The following is a 16,435-nucleotide window of genomic DNA, read 5'->3' as shown; positions in this document are numbered from 1 at the left end:
TTATGTTTTTTTTTTTTATAAATTTAGTAAGATTTCAAATGGAATGTTCATATTAGAGGCAATAGACGTTGGCAACAAATACAACATATCTGTGAAGTTTCAAGAGTTTACCACGAAATTAAAGAACTGGCAGCGTGCAGAATATCTGTCGCAGCTATTTTGTATTTTTTGAAATTTAACGATTTTTTGTAATTTTTATAATTTTAGATTCTTCAAAATGTTAAAAACAAACAGTGAAAACGTTGTTTTTGCCAAGACGAACGAATCTAGTGTAATAAAACTAGTGTGTCACGAAATGAAAAAAAAAAACAAGTAAGAAAGTCTAAGTTCGGGCGGAGCCGAACATTAAATACCCGGCGCAAGTATTAAATATGTGTTTTCCACCTTTCCGAAAGCTACCGCTATATGATAAGCCGGCGTGAATAAATTTTAAGTAAACTAGCGTCCTTAAATTTCAAAATATTGAAATTTCAAGCATTTCTGAAATTTACCGTTATATGAAAAGTAATTTTAGTCCGATTTCAACAATTTTCAATGGTTTACTTTTATGTGGCAAGCACAATAACCATACCGAGTTTGGTACAAATTGCTAGAACGGTTAGCGAGATACATATACGTGATCATAAGTGGGCGGTGCCACGCCCATTTTCCAAAATTTTATCATAAACGTATTTCCTGGCAAAGAATTGTTGCAGCCATCATTTTGAATAAATTAGCTTTAATATTTACTGATTTTTCGAGGATTTCGTATTTCTCGAAATTACCGTTATATGGGATGTGGGCGTGGTTATTGTCCGATTTAAAAAATTTTCGGCCATTTGGTATGCTGTAGCAGGGTGAACAACTGTGCCAAGTTTGGAATAAATTGATGCAGCGGTTACCAAGATATACACATGTAACCATAAGTGGGCGTGGCTACGCCCATTTTCAAAAAAATGTTAATATTCTTATTTTTCGTCTAAAATTTATTATAAATATCAATTTTGAGTGAATTATCTTCAGTAGTTACTAAAATATCGCAGTTTTTGTATTTCTGAAAATTACCGTTATATGGGAGGTAGGCGTGGTTATTGTCCGATTTTGCCCATTTACCAATAAATACCATCCGTCCTACGCCCGAAAGAAGTACACGTACCAAGTTTCGTTAAGATATCTTAATTTTTACTCGAGTTATCGTGTGCACAGACGGACGGACAGACGGACGGACAGACGGACGGACGGACGGACAGACAGTCACCGCTTAATCGATTTCTCTTTTCATTCTGATCATTTATGTATACATTTGTCTATATCTATCTCGATTCGTTTTGCCTGTTACAAACAACCGTTATGTGAACAAAGTTATAATACCCTTGTGCACAAGTGCGCTCGGGTATAAAAATGTACTTTGCATGTTGCCTGCCGTGGAAATCGAACCTGACCATCTCCGGATATCAACAACTTGTGGCAAGCATCTTTGCGCACTCAGCTACATCCGGTCATATAAATTTGCTTTCAAATGTTGAATATCCATCAACACCACAGCACGCGATTTGTACGTATAAACATGTACTATGTATGTATGTGTGTGTTGCCACCGCTCTCAGAGCGGCGCTCTGCATGCTTGGGGTGCGTATGTACACTCATATACATATATACTCAGATGATTTTTAAATACGAACATTTTTAAAACGATAATCAAATATAAAGTATTCATTTTTACTATGCATTATTTCCCTCAGTGTATGTTTCAAGTTTGAAGACGCCACATTGTTTAGTATATGCTTGCCAGCCGTCAATAGTGAACGTTTTTAGTGAATTTGTAAAAATGGAGAAAATTGGTCATCGTTATGTGATACAAAACTTTTATTTGAAAGGCCTCAGCCCATCCAATATATAAGCTGAAATAGATTCTACTTTGAGCGGATCTGCGTGCGCGAGCTAGCAGATATAGTAGGTATTTCGATAAGTACGGTACATCGCATATTATCTGAAGATTTGGAAATGAGAAAGCTGTGTCCATGATGAGTGCCGCATTTGCTCACACTCGACCAAAAACAGTGTCGTGAAGAGGTTTCAATTGAGTGTTTAGCGAATTATTGAATTAATGTTTGAATTGCTACCTCATGCACCCTATTCGCCAGATTTAGCCCCCTCGGACTATTTTCGGTTCCCCAACTTCAAAAAAAGGCTCCGTGGTCAAAGATTTTCTAACGATGAAGAAATGATGTCGTCGATTAGTGGCTATTTTGAGGAAAATGACAGTTCTTATTATAAAAGGGGTATCGAACTTATTGAGCATCACTGGGAAAAGTGTATAGAGCTGAAAGGAGATTATGTTGAGAAATAAATATATTTTTTCCCAAAATTGTTATGTTTCTTTGTTAGGTCGGGTACTTCTGGGACCACCCCCGTATATGTGCATAAGGAATACTGAGCAAAAATCTCCCACACGAATATTTAATAACTTTCATATTAAGGAGTGCAAGTAAACGTGTTAGTTGATTGCGAATGGTGTTACGGGGCGTATACGTTACATACGCAACTACGGGTATATGAGCATTAAGTATGGGTGCATTCCAAAATGTCAAAATACAAGGCTTTTATTTCTAAACCTCAGTAGATTGTAATTCCAAATATGCGCAACAACGGTTAGATGCTAGTTTTCGACTAGGTTGCACAAGTTTTTCTTTGTATTTTGACGTTTTGGAATGCAGGCTATATGACTTCGGATTCAGGAGGAAGTTTTACATGTGGGCCATTCCATTGTGACTAGTGTGACATTCTACTCTAGAATGTGATCAATTGTGAATTTTAACTATGTCGTCGGAATTTATATAACAGCGAACGTAGAACATGGAACGGTAACTAATGTATAAAATTGTTTTAACAAAAATACCAAACGATTTCTTAGTTTTTTGTAACTATCATTTGAATGAATGTAACTAGTGGGACATTGAAAAGAACTCTATTTTACCCTTGATCACGCAAAGATGAATTTTAGCCAAAACACTTAATTTTCACGAGCGATGTATTTGTGTTGTAAAATATGAATTATACGCTTTCGTTTTCAATAAAAATGAGGTTTATATAATCTTCAAAGAAATATTAAAAAATATTTAAAGTTGTGACTGGTGGAACATCTCCTTGTGACCATTGTAAAGTAATTATGCATGAAATAAAAGTTTCTAAAGACAAAAATTACAACTTCTTTTGATTTTTTTAATATTTTCCCACAGGTAAATGAAATTTAGTCATTTAAAAAGAGGTAACTACTGAAATAGAGATAATTAGGGCATATCTAAATTTATGACGTTTTCCTCTTTTCGATGGAATGACCCAGGTGAAGTGATGGTCGATTGGCTAAAATCAGAATTACATTAACCTACTGTCACCAAATTAAAAAAAGAATTACCACGATTCCACTGTTCGGATTCAGTGATCGCATTCGAAGATTTCACGAAAATTCGGCGTAATATGGATTCAGTGATAGCCCTATACGAGCAATTAAGATGGTTGGGGATGTATTTTATGCCTGCAAAACGCCGCGTACTTTCAATTTAAAATTTATATGTATATTTAAATTTAGAAAATAGTGTTTCCTGCAGGAGGATTTTTTTTTTGACAAAATGACATAAAATAGGCATCAAGTAATTGGTAGAAATTTCTGCAAAAAAGTCATATACCTAATGAGTACGAGTGGTTATTTTTATTTTTTATACCCGAGCGCACTTGTGCACAAGGGTATTATAACTTTGTTCACATAACGGTTGTTTGTAACAGGCAAAACGAATCGAGATAGATATAGACAAATGTATACATAAATGATCAGAATGAAAAGAGAAATCGATTAAGCGGTGACTGTCTGTCCGTCCGTCCGTCCGTCTGTCCGTCCGCCTGTGCACACGATAACTCGAGTAAAGATTAAGATATCTTAACGAAACTTGGTACGTGTACTTCTTTCGGGCGTCGGACGGATGGTATTGAAAATGGGCAAAATCGGACAATAACCACGCCTACCTCCCATATAACGGTAATTTTCAGAAATACAAAAACTGCGATATTTTAGTAACTACTGAAGATAATTCACTCAAAATTGATATTTATAATAAATTTTAGACGAAAAATAAGAATATTAATATTTTTTGAAAATGGGCGTAGCCACGCCCACTTATGGTTACATGTGTATATCTTGGCTTCCTCAATTTATTCCAAACTTGGCACAGTTGTTGGCCCTGGTACAGCATACCAAATGGCCGAAAATTTTTAAAATCGGACAATAACCACGCCCACATCCCATATAACGGTAATTTCGAGAAATACGATATCCTCGATAAATCAGTAAATATAAAAGCTAATTTATTCAAAATGATGGTTGCAACAATTCTTTGCCAGGAAATACGTTTATGATAAAATTTTGGAAAATGGGCGTGGCACCGCCCACTTATGATCACGTATATGTATCTCGCTAACCGTTCCAGCAATTTGTACCAAACTCGGTATGGTTATTGTGCTTGCCACATAAAAGTAAACCATTGAAAATTGTTGAAAGCGGACTAAAATTACGGCTGCTTTTCATGTAACGGTAAATTTCAGAAATGCTTGAAACTTCAATAATTCGAAATTTAAGGACGCTAATTTACTCAAAATTGATACACCCCGGCTTACCATCTACCGGTAGCTTTCGGAAAGGTGGAAACATATATTTAATACTTGCGCCGGGTATTTAATGTTCGGCTCCGCCCGAACTTAGACTTTCTTACTTGTTTTTAGTATATCTTTTTTATACCCGAGCGCACTTGTGCACAAGGGTATTATAACTTTGTTCACATAACGGTTGTTTGTAACAGGCAAAACGAATCGAGATAGATATAGACAAATTTATACATAAATGATCAGAATGAAAAGAGAAATCGATTAAGCGGTGACTGTCTGTCCCTCCGTCCGTCCGTCCGTCCGTCCGTCCGTCCGTCCGTCCGTCCGTCCGTCCGTCCGTCCGTCTGTGCACACGATAACTCGAGTAAAAATTGAGATATCTTAACGAAACTTCGTACATGCACTTCTATTGGGCGTGGGACGGATGGTATTGAAAATGGGCGAAATCGGACAATAACCACGCCTACCTCCCATATAACGGTAATTTTCAGAAATACGAAAACTGCGATATTTTAGTAACTACTGAAGATAATTCACTCAAAATTGACGTTTAGAATAACTTTTAGACGAGAAATAAGAATATTAAAAATTTTTGAAAAATGGGCGTAGCCACGCCCACTTATAGTTACATGTGTATATTTTGGAAACCGCTGCACCAATTTCTTCCAAACTTGGCACAGTTGTTGACCCTGATACAGCATACCAAATGGCCGAAAATTTTTAAAATCGGACAATAACCACGCCCACATCCCATATAACGGTAATTTCGAGAAATACGAAATCCTCGATAAATCAGTAAATAGTAAAGCTAATTTATTCAAAATTGACGGTTGCAACAATTCTTTATCAGGAAATACGCTTATGATAAAATTTTGGAAAATGGGCGTGGCACCGCCCACTTATGATCACATATATGTATCTCGGTAACCGTTATACCAATTTGTATCAAACTCGGTATGATTATTGTGCTTGCCACATAAAAGCAAACCGTTGAAAATTATTGAAATCGGACTAAAATTACGGCCGCTTTTCATATAACGGTAAATTTCAGAAATGCTTGAAATTTCAATATTTCGAAATTTAAGGATGCTAGTTTACTTAATATTTATACACCCGCTTATCATGTAGCGGTAGCTTTCGGAAAGGTGGAAAACATATATTTAATACTTGCGCCGGGTATTTAATGTTCGGCTCCGCCCGAACTTAGACTTTCTTACTTGTTAAGTTTTCATTTAAATACAATTTCGCGATTGAATCTTGTTCTTTATTCAAAATTGAAGATAATGCGTTTTCTAAGATAGGTGTATTACCATTTTCGACCAAAAGCACGTTTTTGTCGAAAAATGTAAAACTCGTGCGATTTGCTCATATACATATGTATGTATGTAAGCTACCAAAGGATCACGACGCTACTTAAAGGCTACTAAAGAAATTTAGAGAAGTAATCAGTTACTGATTTTTTCTTATTTGGGTCCACCCGTCGCCCGTTTTCGCCGATTCCAAAACACTTAGCCAATTGTCTCTGTTATTTGCGAGGTTGCGCCCGTTATATATCCAGAGTAAAGACAGGTCCTTCTGAGAAATAAGAATCATAAATGTTGTACGCCCAAGCATCATAGACATTTTATTATATTATATGTTGTTTAAAAATTAATTATATTTTTGTAAATCAAATGTTTTGAGTCATATGTTTTTGAAAAAAATACAACTTAGTAATTTGAAATTTTCAAAATTACATTTCTCGACTGAAAAATAAGATCTTCGAGCTAACTCGACGGCACACGGTGTTGCCATTTTAACACTCCATGCGAATTAATCGTTGCGCCTTCGACAGAAGCAACGGTTCCGCCAAAAATTACAACAATGCCGACCATAGTTTTAAATGAGGAACCACACACACTTATACGATTTTGCTGCAGCGATTTTTACAACATTCCCAGTTCTTCTTTTCGTCGTGTGGAAACCGCAGACTGCCGGGTTTTGAGAATGAAAAAGGTCAATCGAAGGATTTTACTATATTAAAACCAAATTGAACGTAAGAAAACAAAACATATTTGATGTAGAAAAGTTAAAAATTTTCTTTTTGTTGTTTTGTGCGTACTTGCGTTTTCGAAACAGCAACGTCTGTAGCGGATTCGTTCCGACAGAATCGGACAGGTGTGTGGATGCTTTGCTACATACATTGTGTAATTGCTACACCTATACACCTGGTTGTTTAAATGATAAGGACGTATATTTTATTCGAAAGCACTTCTTGGTAAAACTATTTTTCTCTTTGATAAGAGCACTATTTTACCTGAATAATGCAGTCTACATCAAAAGGTCTTATTTGTTTGTAAACTTATGCAGTATGTCTTTGAAATTCGCGTTCGCCAAAAAATGCTACCCAAATTTGTTAAGCTGTTATTCAACAATTCAATTCGACTGCCGCATTTAATTGTATGTAAATCATTCCCAAAATATAAATAAATTGCATGAATCAATTTTAGAATCGTCAGAGTACAACAAACATTTGAGATCTATTTAAATACATGAACCATTGGTGTAAATGGGGCTCGGCATATGCGACAGCGGGAGCGATTTGTAGGTCAGCAAACCATGTCAATGGCTACAGGGTATTGCCAAATATTTTGTTTAAAGTTCAAAAGAATTTCTTAGTCAAATAAGAAAAAAAACATAGTCGACCGCAATGGCAAACCTCTGAGAGCATTTTCCAAGAAAAAGTTTCTCACAAGAAAGAGCTCATTTGGTCGTCCCTATTACTCTATCCTGGCAAAACGTGTTGCGCCGTCTCATCCTCTTCAGGGAGGAAAGGCAAATGGTGTTGGCATAACCCAATTTTTATTAAATCAAGTGTAAATTGTATTCAGTGTTATTTTCGCTTTCCTGAAAACAACTAAAAGAAAAAAGGGCAGGCTACATCATTTGTCTAACCATGGGCATAGAAATTAGAACCGTTAAGTTTGACCAGTTGGTAATCAATGACAAACACTAGAGCAAGGAATAAAGCATAGCGCCTTGAGGACAGCACCTATAAACTTCGTGCGGGACATATTTGCCCCCTTCTGCCTAAATCCTAATGACCCTATGCGCGAACATTATACGAATCAAATTTACCACCACAGAACGTACTAAATGCCTTAGAGCTGAATAAGCGCCACCCTACGAATGCGCAACTCAACCAATCTCTCCAGACATTTCAGCAGGGCTAGTATAGTCGTTCCTACCAACTTTAGGGATAAAGACGACGTCAACTTGTCTCCATAATTGTGGGATGTATTCAAGTACACGCTACGTATTGAAAATATTTTTCAAGGTCGCCACCAGAAAGCTTGTCAACTTCCTTGAGTGCAGTAGTCAGGGGATACCATCCGGATCGAGTGAATTTAACTTGTCAAAAAATTCAATAGCATATCCTGAAACTGTCGTTCTTGTATTCTTTCTCTCTCATGTCGAGGGTGGCGAATGTGAGATCATCGTCTGATTTCCAGGGAAATGAGTCTCAAATAGAACTGAAAGAGTCCCACTCTTGTTTCCGTGAAGGGACCATCCGACTTCTTGTGTGAATCCGGCTTAACGGTTTCATCTTTTTTAAGGACTTTTACCAGCCTAGCAACTTGACTGAAGGTATACCACCGAAGTATTCTTTGAACAAGGCCCGAGCGTGTGTGCAGAGGTAGCCTTTCCCAGTTAATCTCAGACCTATTTAAAAGTTTCTTCGAATCAATCCTCAGCTTCATTTCACCAAGGGACGGGAGTGCACTAAGTAAGATGTTGAAAAATTTTGAAGTCGGACAATAAACACGATATCTTCCTGTATAATGGCAATCTACAGAAATAAGGAGTAAAATACACATTTTATGAACACGTGCGCCGAATATAAGAAATTCAAAATTATTCTTCCAGAATTTGAAACTATGTAGATGAAATAATAGCTTGGGCAACTGCTATCCACTAGTTTAAAAACAACATAAGGGAGGTTCCATGGGAAACTGAACCTCAGTGCAAAAATTATTTTCTTTATAAAACCGACAAATGTGTGGATAAGACATTTGTAAAAATCTTGAATCAACCAAAAACTAACAAATTAAAACTTTAAATGCATTATTATTACCTTTTTTACGTTTCGAAATCAAGTTCTAAGTAAATTTTTTGATTGAGTTTAAAGTAGGTTGAATGCTCTGTCAAATAATTTTCAATACATAATTTAAGTGTTTGGTAAGAAAAATATATAATAGAACTCATCTGCTTTTAATAAAATTGTTTTATATATTAAATTGTGTAAGTGTTTTATCTATATTATGAGTTATTATTAAGCGGTATTGATCCTATCCCACCCGTGACAAAAAAGCTAAAAGTTGCTATATTTGATTACAGAAGTTGAAGTTCCGTTTCGTGTTTGTTAGATAATGTTAGACATTCGTTCGTGCATTTTCGTTTCCACATAATTAGATAAGAATAATTCATCAGTGATGAAATGTTTAACTACATGTAAATTACTCCCAAACAGCATTCAAGGTATTCATCATAGCGCGTAAATGCCTCGTAACCGCGTAAACCTCGTAAATAAAACATTCTATAAATAAGCAGACTACAAGTCAACTTATAAATAACCAGTTTGTAGTTAGCTGATAACAAACTGACTTATTTCGCGGCCAAACAAATGTAGTCATTTAAAAGTAATGTAAATTGGTAGAAGCGTAGTTAACCCTACAGTTCCCTACAGGGTTATATTTATTTCTAAAATTCTTTAAATATTTGCAAGAAAGTACTTAGAAATAAAATGTTGTTTTTAGAAAAACTCCCCACTGTGTGCCATCAATGAAAGAGAAGTCATGCGAAAGGCATCCATATGTTGGGGGACATGTCAGAATTACCAATGCTAATGATGTGTAAATGGCAATTTAGATGTAAATAATTATGCATATGTATAGAATGCATTAGGGTGGTCCAAAGTATGTTTTAAAGCCAACCCCATAACGGTTAATATTTAACCATGTCGCCGAGGCTTTAGAGTACAATGTACATTAGGGTGGTCCGAAAATGCATGTGAAAAAATAAAGTCGGAATTCTCTCACCCCCTAGGATCGTTCTATATCGAAAAAATATACCCCTATCTTTTTATTTTGAAATCAAAAAATATTTAGAGGTTGCTCAAAGCGCTCAAAGTTGTCCATGTATTTATATGGGGAAAAATAACTTTTCGTAGAGATGGTATAGAATTCTCTTAAATCAATATTTTTAGGTCGGGAAACTCTGGCCCTTTTCACTAAAGATTTTTTATTTATCCCCCTATTTCATTTTCTGGCTTTTTTGTGGGGGTTTTGGAGGACCTATAAAATATAGTTACTATGAAAAAATTTTTAAATAAGTAAATGGGTATTATTATTGGCAATCTCCTGAAGAGAAAGAGATTTTTCCGATCGATAAAAATTGATTTTCAAGAATTCTATACCATTTCTACGAAAAGTGGTTTTTCCCCCATTTAAAATACATGTAAAGCTTTGGCGCTTTGAGCAACGTCTAAATATGTTTTGATCTCAAAATAAACAAATAGGGGTCATTTTTTTCGGTATAGAGCAATCCTAGCATAAACATTCCGACTTTACTTTTTACCACCCTAATATACATTGTACATACATATGTATGTATTCCTTGGAATGTGGTATTGAAGCAACTGCAGTTGTTTTTTTTTAATTGCGGGCAAAGACGCGACACACTGAAACAATGTTTCGAGCATATTTTTAGTTACACATTGTGGGTGACTAAAATAAAAACTATTAACATTTGGCCCAAATACATACTTTTCATTCGACCCAATGAAAAGAGGGAGGAGATTTTATAAAAAAAAATCAAAACGTAACTCTTAGCATATTTGCGTAACAGGCGACAAAACTAACAACAGTGCCGCAGAATGTACAGGCGACTCAGTTGACAGCTGTCGGGTGTCACCCATTACTCGCTTCATTTTCATGCATTAGTGTAAATTTTTTTGTTCTTTCTTCTTGGTTTTGGTATTTTTTGTTACAGCAAGAGCGATACAGAAGTAAGGGCTGGCGCTAAAGTGTTGCTGCGTCAATTTTTAGTGAGTGACACACTTCAGAAAGCTTTCTTTGCTGCCCGTTACTCGCTTTGCTCCGCATAAGCCTATCTATCACCAACGGCGCCTCATGTGAGGCGATTGGAACGCATCTGTTGGTAGCTAATGCAATAATTGTGGCAGCTGGCGCCACTGGTATGATTTACTGCAGCGAGGAGTTGTTCTAAGTTTTTGTTGGCCAAACTGTTGACGTACGAAAGAAGGCACGGTGGTAGCGGGTATGCATGTATGCATTTATATTTCTTTAGTCCGTGTTTATTTTGCGTTTCTTCTATTTACATTCGTCTTGGCTAGCAATTAGCAAGTGACAATTTTCTAAAGAATTTCTTTGAAGTTTTTAAAACATGCATGCCTTGACGCTACCTAGTAGTGTTTCATGGCGTATAAGAATTAAAAAAAAATTATATAAACGCGTTTTTGGCGAATTCGGAAATGGTTGGCAATTTTATATTTACCAAAACTTTTTTTAGCCGAAAAACCATTTTAATTTTACGAAGAAGTAATATATTTTTAATTTTTTGAGTCCAAAAAGGCATCTTGTCTTTGATCCCTTTGCGACACCCTTTAACCGTCTGCAATCGGGACAAAAATTATTTTGATATCTTTGACTGTGGTGTTCCGATTGAGGTGAGACTGAAAAAATTCGTTCATTTGATTTTTAAGGAAATGTATCGTTGAATCTGTTAATTCTTAGGGGTCACAAAAAAGTCCCATGAAAACGTGAAAAAAAAAACTTTTTAGGTCCTCAAGGCTCATTTTGATACCAGCAGTTTGAGTGTATTCCTGCATTATATGACTACTTTCGACGTTGTACCGTTAGGTTTGAGAGATTTTATAGGAGCCTGGATGTCAGAATAAATAGCAATAGGCCGCTCTGGAGTGGCGGAGGTTATGAGCCACCGAGCCGCCTCCATTATGGTCTTTTAGCTCTGCTTGAAAAACGCTACAATGGTCCGATAAGCGAAAACTGAGGTTTAGCCTGAGTTTGTCAAAGTAAATCCCGTTACCGAGTCTTTGGATAAGGTTGGAACTATCTGTGTATATAGGCGTAGACCCTGGGCTTAAGACTATGGCCCCTTCCCATTCGTTCCTCTCTTTACGCTTTTTGTGGAGAACTTGCTGTCTAAACAGAGTAGATGAGTATCTGTCGTAGATTATTTAGTAGAGATCTCTATAAGCAGGATCGTATTTAACGTAGCCGCACTGCAGTCGCAATTAAATTCGCGGTAGAGATCCACAGGTAGAAGATTTAACATTATTTCCAGACATTTAGTGGGTGTAGTCGGCAGTGCTCCCGTCACGAGCATGACAGTCATTCCATCTTGGCTCTGGACAAAGCGTTGTTTAGCGCAGGTAATACGGTGACCCGTAGAAAAGGATGAGTGGTATCACAGCTGTGTACATCCAGTGTGGTTTTATTCCCCATTTTTTGTCTACATACAAGGCATACAAGGCGGTATTGGCCTTCCTGAAGAGGTCTTCAATGATTCGCTTCCAGTCCAGTTACTTGTCTAGAATAACTCTAAGGTATTTGACCTCGGTTGCGGGGAACTTATTAGGGTCTCCATAGCTTTTGCGCCATTTACCAAGACTTATTAGAACTTGTTGAGCGTGAAGTGAGTTGATATGAGGCGGGTCATAAAAAGGGGAGTATTCCCTAGGAATATAATTGCACCCGTGGGCAGTATTTCAATGAGTATCTGAATTTTCCCTGCTCTGAATAAATGTCATCGCCGTGGTTTTTAGGACAATTTCGATCTCTCGACGAGTTGTTTCTTCTACCTCTTTGTTCCGGGGGCAAGTATAGATTTGAGAGTGATCCGAGTCCGTATATATCTAGAAAGCAGACTGTAGCAGATTACTCGCCTTCACTTCAATGGAAATCTCCTATATGACTATACATAATATCGTTTTTAGAAGAAAATAGTTTAATGCAGTGTGTAATAACGGAAACTAATATCTTAGGTATACAACGGTAAAATTCGTTCTCCTGGGATTTTGTTAACTCAAAAGATTTACTTTTGAGTAATACAAAACGCATTTCGATAACTTAAAGTTTACTCTGTGTGTAGGTGCAATAAATAGCTTATGAATGTCAAATAAGAACTGCCCTTCGTATCCAACCTTGGGCCATAATCTTGAAGAAATCTTAGCATCATAAAGTAAATATTTACAGCACTCTTCATATATACAAATGTACATTAGGGCGGGTCATTTTTTTTACTATGCGCGTATGGCATAGAAGAATTCTACGTGTAATTCTAAGCAAATTTGCCGAAGGAACTATGGGCCTAAAATCAATTTGGAGTTTGCCATATTGCGAAAATAAGTTTCGAAAAAAATTTGAAAATTTTCACTGTTGCACCCTCCCCTGCAAGTTCTAAGAAAAAGATAAGTGCAGAAATGAATTCCTCATACCAAAAAAAAAATGCATTTTTTTGTACAAAATTACGACACTACAGCAAAATACTAAAATACCTATTTTTGCAATTTAGCAAACTCCAAATTGATTTTATACCCATGGTTTCTTCGCCAAATTTGCTTAGAATTACACACAGAATCGTTCTGTGCCATAGGCGCATAGCCGAAAAAATCTCCCATACAAATTGACCCGCCCTAATGAACATACATTGGTGAATTTGTCTTTTTATCTTCACAAATTTTTTTGTGTTTACATTAATTCATCAAGCGAATTTTATTACAAGTTATGGGAACGAAATATTCGAAAAAGATGTTTGTAGAGAATTCTGCGTAGTTATTTAAATTTAATCGCATAAATACTTTTATCCGAAAAGCCTCCAAACGCTGCCCACGCAAATTAAGATATTTTATTATGCGCCTTACGACGTTACATATATCGTCCAACATCGTCCATTACCAATTCATAGCCACCCTTCAACGCTTTATTCCTCAACTGCCTCTACTTATTAAGTTGTTCCAACTCATTTTCAGCTGATGATGTGCACCTCATCGCTTCGCTCATTTTGCATCGGAATTCCAAAAATTTGCCAATTAATTTCAATAAAACTCTTGTTGTTGTTTAAGGTTGGCTAAGAGCCAAAAACCATCTGCACACCGAATTGTTTTGGGCTTAAATTTTTATTTATAAATGTATGTGGTATGCAGTACGTTTGCGTATGGACATTTCATATTTGTTGGTGTGTATGTTTATATGTATATACATCTGTATGTATGTGAGTTTGTAAGTGCTTTTATTAGCTGCGCTTAAATTTTCTTGAATTTGTAAATATGAACTCTTTTCACGCCATTTTTGCGCCAACCGAGTGTATTGGCCTCTGCGATTTGTTGCTATAGTTTTGTTTTTGTAAATTCCTATCTGCCTTCTTGGTTTAGTTCGTGGGTGTTAACATTCTTACGATACTGTGGCGCAAAATTTGACAATCATTACTAAAATGGTCAAAGGAAAATTAACTTGTTGTTTATTTATTGTTATTTGTGCCATAAACGTTTTTAAATCCCGTGTACGGTCTGTATGTATGTATATTAGACTGCATCACTTACCATACAAAAAAAAGTGGTACTGTTTTTCCATTGGAATTACAAAAGCGATTTGAAAATATCTCCAAAAATGGAGTTTTTTATGAATAAAAATATATATTTTTTTTAAATCACCTCAGTTGAAAAAATAGTTTAAGTTAAAAAATCAAAATAATGAGATTTTTCCTGCTGTTTTTGAACTTTTTCAAAGATTGGGTTAAGAAAAACTTGAATAGCTCAGCCAAAACTTTACCGATTTAGACTTATGGGGTATCATTGGAAAGGTATTTTCTCACCCTTTTTACTTTTGTGCAACAGACCCCATACAAAGTATTAAAGAGAAAAGTAGGATGGAAGAGCCCCATTCCAAGTTTAATGAAGACGTTTTAATATTTGAAAAAAATAATAATAATAAATGGGACGTGAATGCGCTTTTTTGCAAAGAAATCAAAAGGGTGAAAAATACCTTTCTACTTATAACTTATAGGTCTAAATCAGTATAGTCGAAAATCAGATTTGTCAACTCTAAATAAGAATAATAAAATGCAAATGAGAAGGCGTCCAACAAAAATACGCAAGTTACATATATTTGAAAATGAGAAAGCATTATTTTTATATCCGAAATGAGAGTATTTAAATTAATTTCGTACTCAGTATATAATAGATGATTGAAAGTACCTTATATCTGATATAACATACATATTCAATGATGTCGCTATTAACATAGTCATCTACATTTTCTGGATGATATATCTAATAAAGAAAGCGTTTCTAAGCTATACGTATTTGTACGATTTTTTCGTGATCAAGCACTAATAGGTTTTTTGAAAATGCACCAATGCACATTTGCTCGAAATTGGTTCAGGATTCCAAGTTTTCCAATCCGAAAAATTTGAAATAAACGTACATATGTATATGAAAAAATATCACGAGTTGTTTGTTTTAGTGGCACTTCTTTCTCTCGCCAGAAAAAAAAACACTAAAGCATTCTTCTTGTATATATTTCAAAAATGGAGCTCCAGAAACAAGTACAAAATAAATCGAGTATTTGAACGATTTTAGCCTTAAAAAGTTTACTTAGGCGAAAAAATAGCGAAATTACTAATTTTTTCATTGTCACTGGAAAAAAATTATAATTGTTTTTTCTTTAATAACTTTGGGAAGTTTTTAAATAGAATCTTCATATTAAAGGAAATGGACGCTGACATCAAATACAACAAACATGTGAAGTTTCAAGAGTGTGCCACCAAATTAAAGAAACGGCAGCATGCAGAATATCTGTCGCAGCTATTTTGTAATTTTTTAAATTTCACGATGCTTTAATTTTAATAGTTCAAAATACTTTAAAATGTTAAAAATTAAACCGTGAAAATGTTCTTCTTGCCATAACGAACAAATATAGTACAATAACACTACTGTGTCACCAAACGATTTGAAAAACTAAAATTCCATTTTTTTTAATTTTTATTACCACACTCGATCGAACATTGTGCATACTCAGAAATGAAAAAAGAATCAGATGTTTTCCAGAAACGCCGCACTCTGAGATTACCTGATTTAAATTGCTACAGGGATACACTTAATATATATATAAAATAACTTTAAACAGCAAAAAGCTTCGATTAAGTGTAAGAATTATTAACCAAAACGCTTAGAAATACTAAAATGTCATATAAATGGAGGAATTGATTTAAATCAATGCATATTTTTCCAATTTTTAACTTTATTTTAATAACATGAGAAAGTAATATATATGTGCACAAGGAATACTGTGAAATATCTTCCACAATAATATTTAATTACTTTTAAATTATATGACTTTTGAGGTAAGGCGTGCAAGTAAACGTGTCAGTTGACTACACAACTACGGGTATACGAGAGCGAGTTATTTTACTTTTTTTTCTTATTTATGCAAAACTGAAGATAATAAAATAATAATAAAATAAGTGTGCCACAATTCAACTTGAACTGAGAAAACAAATGGGTATATTGGTGGACATTGCAATTACGGGTTAAGGCAACGCAAACAACGGGAATACTGACAAAATTTTTTTTCAGCAGTCGACTTTGGCCTCTATAGCAAACTTTGCGTAATTTTGCGCACAATGGCTTGTGGGTAGGCAGTAAACATAGAAGCTTTTCGCGTATATACAGATATATTTGTAGTTTTACATGCCTGCATTTATTCAAAAATACATGGCG

Source organism: Rhagoletis pomonella, unplaced genomic scaffold, assembly GCF_013731165.1.
Source record: "Rhagoletis pomonella isolate Grant_MI unplaced genomic scaffold, Rhpom_1.0 Rhpom_scaffold_00010, whole genome shotgun sequence".
Lineage (NCBI taxonomy): Eukaryota > Metazoa > Arthropoda > Insecta > Diptera > Tephritidae > Rhagoletis > Rhagoletis pomonella.
This window is presented reverse-complemented; position numbering follows the sequence as displayed.